This window comes from Anabrus simplex, chromosome 2 (genome assembly GCF_040414725.1).
Source record: "Anabrus simplex isolate iqAnaSimp1 chromosome 2, ASM4041472v1, whole genome shotgun sequence".
Classification (NCBI taxonomy): domain Eukaryota; kingdom Metazoa; phylum Arthropoda; class Insecta; order Orthoptera; family Tettigoniidae; genus Anabrus; species Anabrus simplex.
Genome location: NC_090266.1, coordinates 74,288,109 through 74,301,836, shown reverse-complemented (window position 1 = coordinate 74,301,836; position 13,728 = coordinate 74,288,109). Strand labels below are relative to the sequence as shown.

At 39.0% G+C, this 13,728-nt stretch overlaps 1 protein-coding gene across 1 annotated transcript in view; it reads right to left on the bottom strand.

Annotated features, from left to right (window-relative positions):
* trio (trio Rho guanine nucleotide exchange factor) overlaps window positions 1-13,728 on the bottom strand; it is a 1,596,874-nt gene that overhangs the window by 814,724 nt on the left and 768,422 nt on the right. The gene's annotated exons all lie outside the window — the stretch shown is intronic.

The window sequence follows — 13,728 nt, the reverse complement described above, 5'->3', positions numbered from 1 at the left end:
TGCTAAGTTGGGCTCATCAGTTGGTAAATAGAACACCCACCAAAATGCATGGCTAGTGCATACCGTAGAGGCCACTGCGTAGGCTACTTGGGACAGGTTGACCAGATCGATAGAAGAGTAAGCCAGCTGGAAGGGGATATCTTGAACCTCAAGGAGGAGGTAGAAATCCAGGTTTCCGGCATAAAGCAACAGGTTGAGGGTAGAATTTCTACCATATTTCTGCTCTTGAAGGAAGGTTAGAAAAACGGATTTTGACCATCAAGGGAGATGTGCAGAATATAAATTGAATAATTAAATTAATAACATAGGTTCGATTTGAATTACGACATGAAACCATCTTCTTTTTGCACTAGGCACACCATTAATACAGAGAGTGCTTAACGGAGGTGGATGGTCTAATGACATTTCGGCAAACTCATGTGGTTGGTCTATAATTTGTTGATGTTCTCGGAGTGAAGTGTTTTTGTTTGCGATACAGTGATTAAGGTTATGTGTATTAAATTTGTAAATAGATGTGAATAAATGACTAACAACTGAACGCATTTTGTGTGCGTCTTTGTGGAAACATTAGGCCTGTCTTAAAAAAGAGCTGCACCACCTCGGGATGAGAAAACAAGTTTACTTTAGTTAACAAATATTCACAGTTGTTGCTAGGCCTATTAATATAGGCAGGTGAGATCATTAACAAACTGATCGTTTAATATCTCTTAACTCAGGCCAATATAGGGTTATTTGGGAGAGAATTAGGCTTAAAACGTGATAAAAACAATCCAATCACAATTGTTTTACTCGCCAACATATCTAACAAATAATATTGATTTTTTATGTTCCCGTTTACTTTCAACGATTATCGGAGACACCAGACAAAACATACTAGGGTATGCATTAATTAAAAATGGGAGAACACAAACGTACAAAATTAAACATTATGATAAAACGCATTACCGCCACACCTGTAGATATCCATAAATGCAGCAAACTTTCCTGTTATTTATTTTTATTCCTTCCGTCGTGAGACTTATGACACTATCCGGGCGATAGCATACCTAACCTAAACAATGCTGTGTGTCTTATTTCATTTACAGCTGTTTAGGTAAATCCTGATGTGATAAATGTAGAGAACAAGCATGAAATATACTTAAAAATAAGGGTCTGGCTTTCAACAGCCACAGTTATCAAAATAATGCTTTCAGTCACTATGTATTATATTCGGAAATACAACTCGTAATATACGCTAGTTATCAGCTGGTGATTTGGCATGCTTTCAACAACACGGCTTTATTCAAGGAGTGGCTTCGGCTACACATACACCAGCTGGGAATATCAGAGACCATCTCCAGAAACCATTTGAGAATTGCTTCGCACAGTTTAGACTCTATAACCAGCAACAAAACTATTTTTAAAAGGTTAAAAAAAGACGGGATCTCAAATGCTCTCGGTCTCGATTGCAGTTCATGGCTGACAAGATGGCAGTGAAGATGAAGTCACTTGGAATGACGACATGCCAGTAGCAGGGAAGTTAGTGGCGCAAGACAATTAAAATTAAAGCAGTGATCAGGTTTACTGTGCGGTAGCCCTGCTGCTCAACCAACAGAGACAAATGACTGGCCACTGAGTTTTGTATCAATATTGCATAATATGATAATATGATACCCTTATCCCTTTTCTCTACGGGGTCGAATATGAAAAGAGACGAACCTTCATAGCGAGTTTTTACAACCGTATGCCCTTCCAGACGTCTACTTCATCAGAGGAATTTATGAGATGAAACGAATGACATGATATGAGCAACTAAAATGGATTATATTTACTTTATACGTAGGCCCAAAAAAGTGTTCACCATTTATTGACTTTTTACGTTTAGAAATACTGCCTTTAAACGAAAACTCATACATTCATAGGTTTGTTAAAGAACAGTGTAGAATATTCACATGTACAATTTATAGCTCTTTATAGTCTAGAAGTCATGTGTTCACTGCACAAAATTTGAGGTTATCGCATATTGGAACCCCCTTTTCTTCCTTTAGCTGTAAAAATGGGGGAAAAAAGGGTCTAACATGCGAGTAAATACGGTACCTTTTCAATAGGGTAATGTGTTTTATTTCTTTTATAAATGCATTGTCTTAGCATAAATGAATTTCCAGCAGTTTTAAAGGTATTTTTAATTAATTAATTAATTAATTAATTATTAAGCAGATTACAATGGTATGGACATATAAGAAGGAGGGCTCCAATTAGGACCCTATGAAAGAAAGGATGTTGGTAAGAGGCCCAGAGGGAGGCCTCGTGATAGCAGGGAAAAGCAAATTTTCAAAGACCTTGCCAAACGTGTTGTAAATTGGCAGCAAAAGGTAGAACATCAACAGTGGATGGACAGGACAAACTGGAAGAGGTTCAAAAACACTCGTACCCAGCTTGCTGGAGCGGAAAATTGACGATGATGATGATATACATGCATTACTTGCAAGTATTTTGAACATGAAACAAATTATTTTACAAAATGGCCACATCTGGCCTTCACACAGTTCTAGTCTCTGTGGTCACTCATAAACTGCACTACTTATCTCTCCACCAGGGAGCATTTGAGTGAATAATCATTGGCACAGCAAAACTGAACATACATTGGAAAACTGGTGATCCTGAAACTGGGAAAAGTGTACTAGATGAACTAAACGAAGGCAGAGAGGAGAAGTGGAAAGAACTGACTTCTCAATTCAACTTCACACACACACACTTGAGTAAGAAGGTATGGACACTCCTAAAAGGACTTTGTACTGCATCAAACACCTGCCAGCAAGAACCAAGGATAACTCCACCTCAAATGACACTACATATCAAATCACAAGCCAGGAAAATCCCTACAGACTTAACCACAAAAACAGGTGCAAGGCACCATCACATTCTCAGATCAATTCAATCAGAAAGAAATACATGAAGCCATTTAAATGCTGAAAATGGGGAAAGCAGCAGGACTAGATGGAGTATTCCCCGAGTTTATACGACATTTGGAAAGCAAAGAAGAACACTGCTAAAGAAATTCTGGACAGGTTTACAAAATAAAAGTAGCTGTTGTGAGCAGGTACTGGCACAGAGATTCTACATCGAATCAGAGTTCCAGAAGAAGCTTTCATCGACCTGACTGTAGCAATACCAATATAATGGTCTGTTTTTGGACATTATAAATTTTCCAGCTAACTCATTCTTGGTTGCCTGCGTTTCGCCCTCGTGTGCTAAGTTAGGCTCGTCAGTTGGGACTTAGCACACCACCCAAGACGCAAGGCTAGTGCATACCGTGGAGGCCACTGCATAGGCTATTTGAAGCCACCAGCAGTGCCAATGCACTATGAGAGCTATGTCTCATTTCCAAAAATAGATGCCTGCCTGGCCATCAAATGATGTAGATGTTGATTCCCATAGGGAAAATAAAATGTCAAAAAACGGACCATTATATTGGTATTATGAATTTACTCATTCAGGACAAATATTTTAGCTTCCCTATGGGAATCAACATCTACTGACTGTAGTATATGATACAGTATGGCTAGATGGACTGCTTAAACCAAAGAATGTGTGTCTTGCAAAGAAATTAAATACTCCAATGAAGAACATGTTAACAAACCACTTCTTCAAGGTCAGTATTGGGTGTAATATACATAAATCATTCACAGTAAAGAACGGACTGCTTCAAGCATCTGTTCCATCCCCAATACCCTTCAACTTGTACACCAGTAACTTGCCTAATACCATCAGCATCAAATTCTACTATGCCGATGACTTGGTATTAGCTGCTCAAACCTTAATGCTAGAAGAAGGGAGAGAATCCTATCCAAGGATTTGGAAACCTTGAATTCACATTAGAAGAAGAGGAGATTCTGCCCAAACTCATCTATGTCAGAAGTGCATGCTTTCCAATGAAACAAACCAAACAGCAAACTAATAGCTCAATGTGAACTTTTGTCAACAGAGGGAAAAACACAAATTTAACTCTAAGTAGCTCGATATCAACTTGGACCATTACCTGACCTTCAGAATACACCTGAAAAACACCAGTCAGAAAGTTAAGACTCGCAACGACCTCATGAAAAAACTGGCTGGCACCGGTGTGTACCCTGTTACTGAATACTGTGCCCCAGTGCCCATACTAAGAAAATAGATGTCCACCTTAATGAATGTATGAGAATTTTCACAGGAGCACTGAAATCTACTCCTATTCTCTGGCTGCATACAGTCACCACAAATCGGGTGACAAAACGACAGTACGAGAATGGAAGAAACTACACCGCAGGTCTCCCAATCCAAGAGGTCCTAAGCGATCTTCGATCAAGCTAGCAGAAGTCTAGGAACCCTGTATGGCAAGGAATATGAGAAGATTTCAACATCAAAGAAGAATGGTGCCTGGTTTGGGATTCTGCACCAACTAACAACCAAGGTATAGCAGATCTTATCAGTAAACTATACAGGCTCAATCTAAAGAGGAAAGTGTGGACCAGACTGACCTGACTGAGGACAGGCCATGCCAGATGCAATGCTTCCATGTATAAAAATGGACTTTGGAATTAAAATATTTGTGAATGGAGTTTAGGAACAGACTGTAGAATGCCTTGTGAAGGACTGCCCTCTGAGGAAGTACCACAGATCATTCTAAGACCTGTCTGATGCAACACCATCAGCTCTAACCGAGTTGTAGTCGCTGGATGTGAATTTATAATCAAGAATCCCTTGCAACTTTAGTTACGTGCAGTACTTAGACAGAACCAATATTTGAAAGTTTGCATTGTGTACTTGTGTTTGAATATATATTTTTAGAATAATTTGTATGTATACGCTTTAAACTTCTGAGACACTGAAATGTGAGAAGCAATGATATAAGACTCTGTAAATTCTACTTCTCCCAACTAGATTACACATACCATATTTGCTTGTGTACCACGTGCACGATTTCAAAAATCCTTTCTGAGATAGGGTGGACGTCATATATGAAGACTAAGTTGAGTCATGTTCAAACCGATTTTATTTGAATGGTGTAGTATATCTGGCAAACATCTGTTCTCGACTCTGTATACACGCCATGCTGCAAGACATGTATTTAGTTCATAACCACCAAAAACACCAAACATGTGATAAATGCGGTGGTACTGTCTATCTTCTAGTAAGGCATTAAAAATACAGTACTTTTCATGTGTTAAGTAATGTTATTTCCGCATGAAAGTTATGCATGTCATCTAAATCCATTTATCTTCACTTTTCACTTTGAAAAGCTGTTTATAATTGATACTCGTGCATTAAAGTGCCTTTTGAGAGGGGTGATGTGTCAACAGCTGAACCGCTATTTCAGTATTCAGTAGCAGTTCATTTAGTTAACAAACAACCCATGTGCTTTCTGTTTACTACTGTGTTCCAAGTGCTATTGGGGCGCTAGTGACTTCACATATTATTACAAGTTTCTTTCGTGCTAATATTTAGTAATATAACATGATTAATTAAGTTGGTAGTCAGTCCTTGTCTTGGTGTTTAGGATTTAGTAACTGTTTTGATTTACATTTACATAAACTTTCATCATCTGAAGAATCATTATCACTACTATCGGAAATACTAATGTCACTTAGAGATTCATCTTTGATGTAATTCCTTATTTTGTCTTCAGACGAACACCTTTTCCGTTTCGTGCTCGCCATTTCTGTTTACCTCGTCAGCTGGCCAGAGATTGTACATGTAAAGTAGAGAAGATAAGGCATATTTTAGGCCAGAGACATCATGAATACAGCTGGAAACCCTCCAGCCATCTGTTCAGAATGCTGGAAAACATTTTCCAAAGAGATTACAGTACCCGAGAAATTATTGGGCGATTGCGAAATGAACACTGCAACTAAACGAGAATTTCTCAGGCGCTGACATTATGAGCAAGCGTGCGCAACCCAAGAATTTCTTCGGCGTGCCACTGAAGAGGTTAAGACACAATGGATTTCTACCAATACTAAGTGAACTGTGGCACGTAATTAGTTGCATACCAAGCGGATTGAACCAAGTACTGAACACACATATACCGGGACAAAAGCAATAAAATGTGTGCAAATATGTATGGTAAAAGGTTGTGTTCCTTCAGGGATGCAGAAAAACTAAAGATTTATTAAAGAGGTTGAAGATGCAGCATTTCAAATGCAATGGACAGGACAGAAGATGTCTCAGTTTGGAGGGGCGATGACAAAGGATCAAGTTCTGCAGGTGAATGCAGGGGTACGTGAACGAATTGTATCCATGAAATTTCATTATAATTTTTGTCCTAAATGAAAGGTAATAGTTTCTTTTACGGAAATTAAGAGTAAAATTAGCGGTAAATTAATAAATACAACTATTACTAGAGAAATACATACAGTAGAACTCCACTATAGCGAGTACGGCATATAACGAGAACTCCGTTATAGCGGCAACATTTTTCTGTCCCTTCAAAATTCCTATGTTAAACTGTGTATCGTCCTTCGGTTACAGCGAGAACCCTATCACTGGCGCATCCGTTATTACGAGCGATTAAGCGCGCGCGATTTTTCCGTTACCGATACTTATGCACCTCGGCGATGATATTGCATGCGATCAATTACCTTCGGCATCGTTTCCTCGCTATGTGCACTAGCGATTTCTCTCGTAGACATTCGAAGACGATGTCGGAGTCGATTAGTAATATCCGTCGACAGTTGTTCTGTAAAGAAAATTCGAAATGAAAGAACATATTTTCGTAATAAATGCGTAAATAACGTGTCTGATAACGGTTGTTAACTCGTTAAAATTAAGGCTGACTAAACGACCGCTTAATTTTGAGGCTAAATACTGCAATTAAGTAAGAATGGGATACACCTTGAGATATGGCAGAGTGCTTAATTGATTTCAGAGGTTGGTTTATATTTTGTCGTGTCTGGTTAAATTACGGAAAGGCTAATATGAAAATTTATAGCGAGAAAGGTATAGTTTCTCTACTGGCGCTTGAAGTGTGTTTTCATCATACGTATAGTACGGTTAAGTTAGGATACGTGACGCTGTTTGAATAAGAAAACTGAAACGTTTGAAACAAAATGCTATCGATCATCTTCGGTACGGTATAGTTTTCTCACTTTGTGCATTTGCGAGCTCTCTCGTTGACATTCAAAGGCAATGTTGGAGTTTATTAGTAATACCCATTGACTGCAGTTTTCTAAAGAAAATTCGAAATGAAAGTGGATAACACGTTTTCGTAATAAATTCGTAAATAACGTGGCCGACAGCAGTTGTTAACTCGTTAAAAATAAAGACTGAAGTAAACGATACGGTATCCTAATTTTAATGTTATACAGTATATGGAAATTAAGTAAGAATGTGATACACCTCAAGATATGGCAGAGTATATCACTGATTTCAGAGAATATTTCATATCTTCTCACGTCTAGTTATGGCTATTTACATGTAAAATTTTCGCGAGGAGGTTATTTCTCTATGTGCGTTTCAAATATGTTTTCATGATAGGCTACATATACGGTTAGGTTAGGTGACGCTGTTTGAAGAAGAAAGCTAAGGTGTTTGCCACAGAAATCTCTGTAGTGATACCGTATTTCTCCGAATCCAAGACTTTTTTTTCTGAGAATCTCATGCGAAAACTCAAGAGTTGTTGCATTCGCGGCCTAACAGTAAGTTAACGGATACCACTGGCAACTACCGCGGTAACCACGCTGCTTGTTTTCACACGGGCACAGAACTCGTTGACAATAAACGACCGCCTCTTTACTACACATTGCTAGCCGCGACAACCGGTTGTACAGAGCCTGTGTGTTTCTCAAATCTGCAGAATGGCATCAAAGCATGCAACCCTTCGAATTCTTAGAAAAACCATGGCTACTCAGTGGCAGAGTCATAACGCGTCTATTGTACTTGACGCTTAGTAATATTAAGGTTTATAGACAGCAGGAATATTTTCGTGATGGATAGTCGTATTGTAAAGATACGTGGGAAAGGTATTGCCGGCAAATTTTCAACGGGTTCTAGTCGATATTATGATGCCAATTTTAAGTTAATGTTTATTAAACACTCGGAAATGTAGAATAATTGTGCAGCCGCAAGAAAATACGGCATAGGCCTAACTAAAGCCAATATTTGGCGTTAGCGTGAAGACATAGAGCTAAAAAATGCGTACTGTAATAAAAATGCATTCAGTGGTCCGCAACAAGGATGCTTTAAAGAAGTCGAAGATGAAATTGTGAGGTATGTGCACGAAAAAGCAAGGGCGGAATGGCCATACCGTGGTGCAATAAACTCGTTCGTTGACATTCAACGTTCGCGATTAGGCCAATACATCGCTAGCCGCTGAATTTGGCCGAACCCGACAAGCGAGACATGCGTGTAGCGGCAGCCGGTTATATCTGACGCTGCGTAAAAATAACCATTTTATAGACAGCAAGAATAATTTCCTGATGGGTCGTTGTATTGTAGAGAAGCATGGAATAGGTAATGCCGGAAAGTTTTCAACGAGTTCTCTTCGGTATTATGATGCCAATGTTAAGTTAATGGTCCTTAAACCTGCGGAAATAAAGAATAATTGTGTAGCCACCAAAAATAAAGAAATACAGCGTGACGAAAGTCAATTTTCGGCGTCTAAATATAGTCTTAAAATGCGTAGGCCTACTGTACAACAAGGCATTCATATGATTTTACAAACTTCTTTTTGAGCCTGATTTAAATTTTTTGAAGGAAAAAGTGGGGTTCATCTTGGATTCAGAGATATACGGTACTATAATTTTTTTCCAGAATGAAATTAAACGTACACTTTCACGTAGTATCGGATTACGAAACAAACAAGTAAGCCGTAGTGTGGATATCATCTACGGAAATGCAAGTTTTGACAAACTGATTGCCGTTTCATACAGATTTTAAAGTGCATGAAGGGTTTTCCGACTTTTATACAAAAATCGGATATAACGACAATCCGTTATAGGGAGTAAAATTTTCGCCGTTATGTATTCTCGCTATAACGGACTTCTACTGTACATACTTTGCTACGTTACAACTACGAATTCTACTACATCACAGTGCTTCAGTATGTCTTTTGTTCACATAATACTTTTGTGTGTGAAGTCTTTGCTCACTTCACTTCTTTGACCTTCTCTGCTTTGCTTTGCTTTCCTCCATGTTACTTGGTGGCGCGAGTTGTTGACTTGTGCCCATAACACACTAATTAATGTAATTATCGTTCCAGGGATCATGCATTTTTCTTTCAACAAAAATAATTTTTGCTGTACTTGCTACATGCTTTTCACCTCCATTTTCTCGTTTGAACTGCCCGCGCTAGTCATGATGGACAAAGATATTGAGAATTTACAGACATAGCACTTCCATTCATCGGTGCTAGCAGGAAGGAAACAAAAGTCGAAGCGTAATGCCACAGAAGAACGTTGTATCTACAACGAAATAGTCGCCGTAGTTAAATATCAATATTTCTTAAACAATAATTGTATTTATTAATTTACCATTAATTTTACTGTTGATTTGTGTGAAAGCAATTATTATCCTCCATTTAGGACAAAAATTCCAATGAAATTTCATGGATACGATTCATTCACGTAACAGAATGAAGTAGTGTTGATGAAAATTACCATAGGCCTATCTTTAAATGGTAAGTAAAATACTTTTAAATGATTCTCACAATACTTGTTATACAGTAATTCTTCATCTCTTCACTTTTACCAACATGTGATACTAAACTTTTCTTTAGTCTTAGATCGAATCTCGGTGGACTTCTTGTATGCCAGTAGTACGACAACCGCATGTATGGGTACCATTTCTTCAATCAATCAATCAATCAATCAATCAATCAATACTGATCTGCATTTAGGGCAGTCACCCAGGTGGCAGATTCCCTACTTGTTGTTTTCCTAGCCTTTTCTGAAATGATTTCAAAGAAATTGAAAATTTATTGAACATCTCTCTTGGTAAGTTATTCCAATCCCTAACTCCCCTTCCTATAAATATTTCCCCCGTTTGTCCCCTTGAATTCCAACTTTATCTTCATATTGTGATCTTTCCTACTTTTATAAACGCCATTCAAACTTATTCGTCTACTAATGTCAGTCCACGCCATCTCTCCGCTGACAGCCCGGAACATACCACTTAGTCGAGCAGCTCTTCTTCTTTCTCTCAATTCTTCCCAACCCAAACATTGCAACATTTTTGTAACGCTACTCTTTTGTCGGAAATCGCCCAGAACAAATCGAGCTGCTTTTCTTTGGATTTTTTCCAGTTCTTGAATCAGGTAATCCTGGTGAGGGTCCCATACACTGGAACCATACTCTAGTTGGGGTCTTACCAGAGACTTATATGCACTCTCCTTTACATCCTTACTACAACCCCTAAACACTCTCATAACCATGTGCAGAGATCTGTACCCTTTATTTACAATCCCATTTATGTGATTACTCCAATGAAGATCTGTCCTTATATTAACACCTAGATACTTACAATGATCCCCAAAAGGAATTTTCACCCCATCAACGCAGTAATTAAAACTGACAGGACTTTTCCTACTTGTGAAGCTCACAACCTGACTTTTAACCCCGTTTATCAACATACCATTGCTTGCTGTCCATCTCACAACATTTTCGAGGTCACGTTGCAGTTGCTCACAATCTTGTAACTTATTTATCACTCTATAGAGAATAACATCATCCGCAAAAAGCCTTATCTCCGATTCCACTCCTTTACTCATATCATTTATATATATAACAAAACATAAAGGTCCGATAATACTGCCTTGAGGAATTCCCCTCTTAATTATTACAGGGTCAGATAAAGCTTCACCTACTCTAATTCTCTGAGATCTATTTTCTAGAAAATATAGCAACCCATTCAGTCACTCTTTTGTCTAGTCCAATTGCACTCATTTTTGCCAGTAGTCTCCCATGATCCACCCTATCAAATGCTTTAGACAGGTCAATCGCGATACAGTCCATTTGACTTCCAGAATCCAAGATATCTGCTATATCTTGCTGGAATCCTAGAAGTTGAGCTTCAGTGGAATAACCTTTCCTAAAACCGAAATGCCTTCTATCGAACCAGTTATTAATTTCACAAACATGTCTAATATAATCAGAAAGAATGCCTTCCCAAAGCTTACATACAATGCATGTCAAACTTACTGGCCTGTAATTTTCAACTTTATGTCTATCACCCTTTCCTTTATACACAGGGGCTACTATAGCAACTCTCCATTCATCTGGTATAGCTCCTCCGACCAAACAATAATCAAATGAGTACTTCAGATATGGTACTATATCCCAACCCATTGTCTTTAGTATACCCCCAGAAATCTGATCAATTCCAGTCGCTTTTCTAGTTTTTAACTTTTGTATCTTTTTGTAAATGTCATTGTTATCATATGTAAATTTTATTACTTCTTTGGCCTTAGTCTCCTCCTCTATCTCGACATTATCCTTGTAACCAACAATCTTTACATACTGCTGACTGAATACTTCTGCCTTTTGAAGATCCTCACATACACACTCCCCTTGTTCATTAATTATTCCTGGAATGTCCTCCTTGGATCCTGTTTCTACCTTAAAATACCTATACATACCCTTCCATTTTTCACTAAAATTCGTATGACTGCCAATTATGCTTGCCATCATATTATCCTTAGCTGCCTTCTTTGCTAGATTCAATTTTCTAGTAAGTTCCTTCAATTTCTCCTTACTTCCACAGCCATTTCTAACTCTATTTCTTTCCAGTCTGCACCTCCTTCTTAGTCTCTTTATTTCTCTATTATAATAAGGTGGGTCTTTACCATTCCTTACCACCCTTAATGGTACAAACCTGTTTTCGCATTCCTCAACAATTTCTTTAAACCTATCCCAGAGTCTGTTTACATTTTTATTTACCGTTTTCCACCGATCATAGTTACTTTTTAGAAACTGCCTCATGCCTGCTTTATCAGCCATATGGTACTGCCTAACAGTCCTACTTTTAAGACCTTCCTTTCTATCACATTTATTTGTAACTACCACAAAAACAGCTTCATGATCACTAATACCATCTATTACTTCAGTTTCCCTATAGAGCTCATCTGGTTTTATCAGCATGACATCCAGGATATTTTTCCCTCTGGTTGTTTCCATCACTTTCTGAATCAGCTGTCCTTCCCATATTAACTTATTTGCCATTTGTTGGTCATGCTTCCTGTCGTTCGCATTTCCTTCCCAATTGACATCTGGCAAATTCAGATCTCCCGCTACAATCACATTTCTTTCCATGTCGTTTCACACATAGCTGACTATCCTATCAAATAATTCCGAATCCGCGTCACTGTTACCCTTTCCCGATCTGTACACTCCAAATATATCAAGCTGCCTATTATCTTTAGAAATGAGCCTTACACCTAGAATTTCATGTGTCTCATCTTTAACTTTTTCGTAGCTTACAAATTCTTCTTTCACCAGAATGAACACTCCGCCTCCCACCATTCCTATCGTATCTCTACGATACACACTCCAGTGCCGTGAGAAAATTTCTGCATCCATTATATCATTTCTCAGCCATGACGCAATTCCTATTACAATATCTGGTGAATATATATCTATTAAATTACTTAATTCTATTCCTTTCCTTACAATACTTCTACAGTTCAACACTAACAATTTTATGTCATCCCTACTTGATTTCCAGTTCCATGTTCCCTTATCACCGCTCCCTAGGCCACCCCGTTTCCCTGAATGTACTTCCCTATTACCCTTCCAAACAAATTTCCTAACTTATACATACCACTGCAGTTTAAATGAAGGCCATCTGAGCGCAGATCCCCATCTCCTACCCACCCATTAGGATCCAGAAATTTCACTCCCAGTTTCCCACATACCCACTCCATAGTCTCATTTAAATCCCCAATCACCCTCCAGTCAGTATCCCTTCTACACAGTATTCCACTAATAACAATCTCCGCTTTCTTAAACTTCACCCGTGCTGCATTTACCAGATCCCACACATCTCCAACTATGTTGGTACTTATATCAGCTTGCCTTACGTTGTTGGTACCAACGTGAAACACTACCACCTTCTCCTTCGCCTCCTCCCTCTCTTCTACTTTCCTCAACATCTGCCTCAACCTAATTCCTGGATAACACACTACCCTGGTACCCTTTCCTCCACACACTTTCCCCACGTGTCTAACGATGGAATCTCCCATGACCAGAGCCTCAACCCCACCCACCTCGTTTGATCCCCTCCCCTCCTGGTCAGCCCTACCTTTCCTGATAACTGCAGACGCTACTTCCTCCTCCCTTTTCTCCTTCCCATGACCCTGTTCCAACTGTCTTTTCCTCTCATCTACTCTACATTTTCCTTTCCTACCTTTTCCCTTCCTCCTACTTCCACACATCTCAGCAACAGTTCCCTGTCCCTCATCTTCCCTCTGTTGTTCTACCTGGAGTGACTTGTACCGATTTTGCACAGACACCTGTCCTGAATTCTGATCCTGAATAGAGTTGCAGGGATGTTGGGGACAGCACAAGCACCCAGCCCCCGGGCCACTGGAATTAACCAATGAAGGTTAAAATCCCCGACCCGGCCGGGAATCGAACCCGGGACCCTCTGAACCGAAGGAAAGTACGCCGACTATTGAACCAACGAGTCGGACAGGATTCTAAAATAAGCTCAGATTATGGAGGAGGTGGAGGAGTAGATCACATTCAAAACTGGACATTTCCATGAACAGCTGTCTTTTTT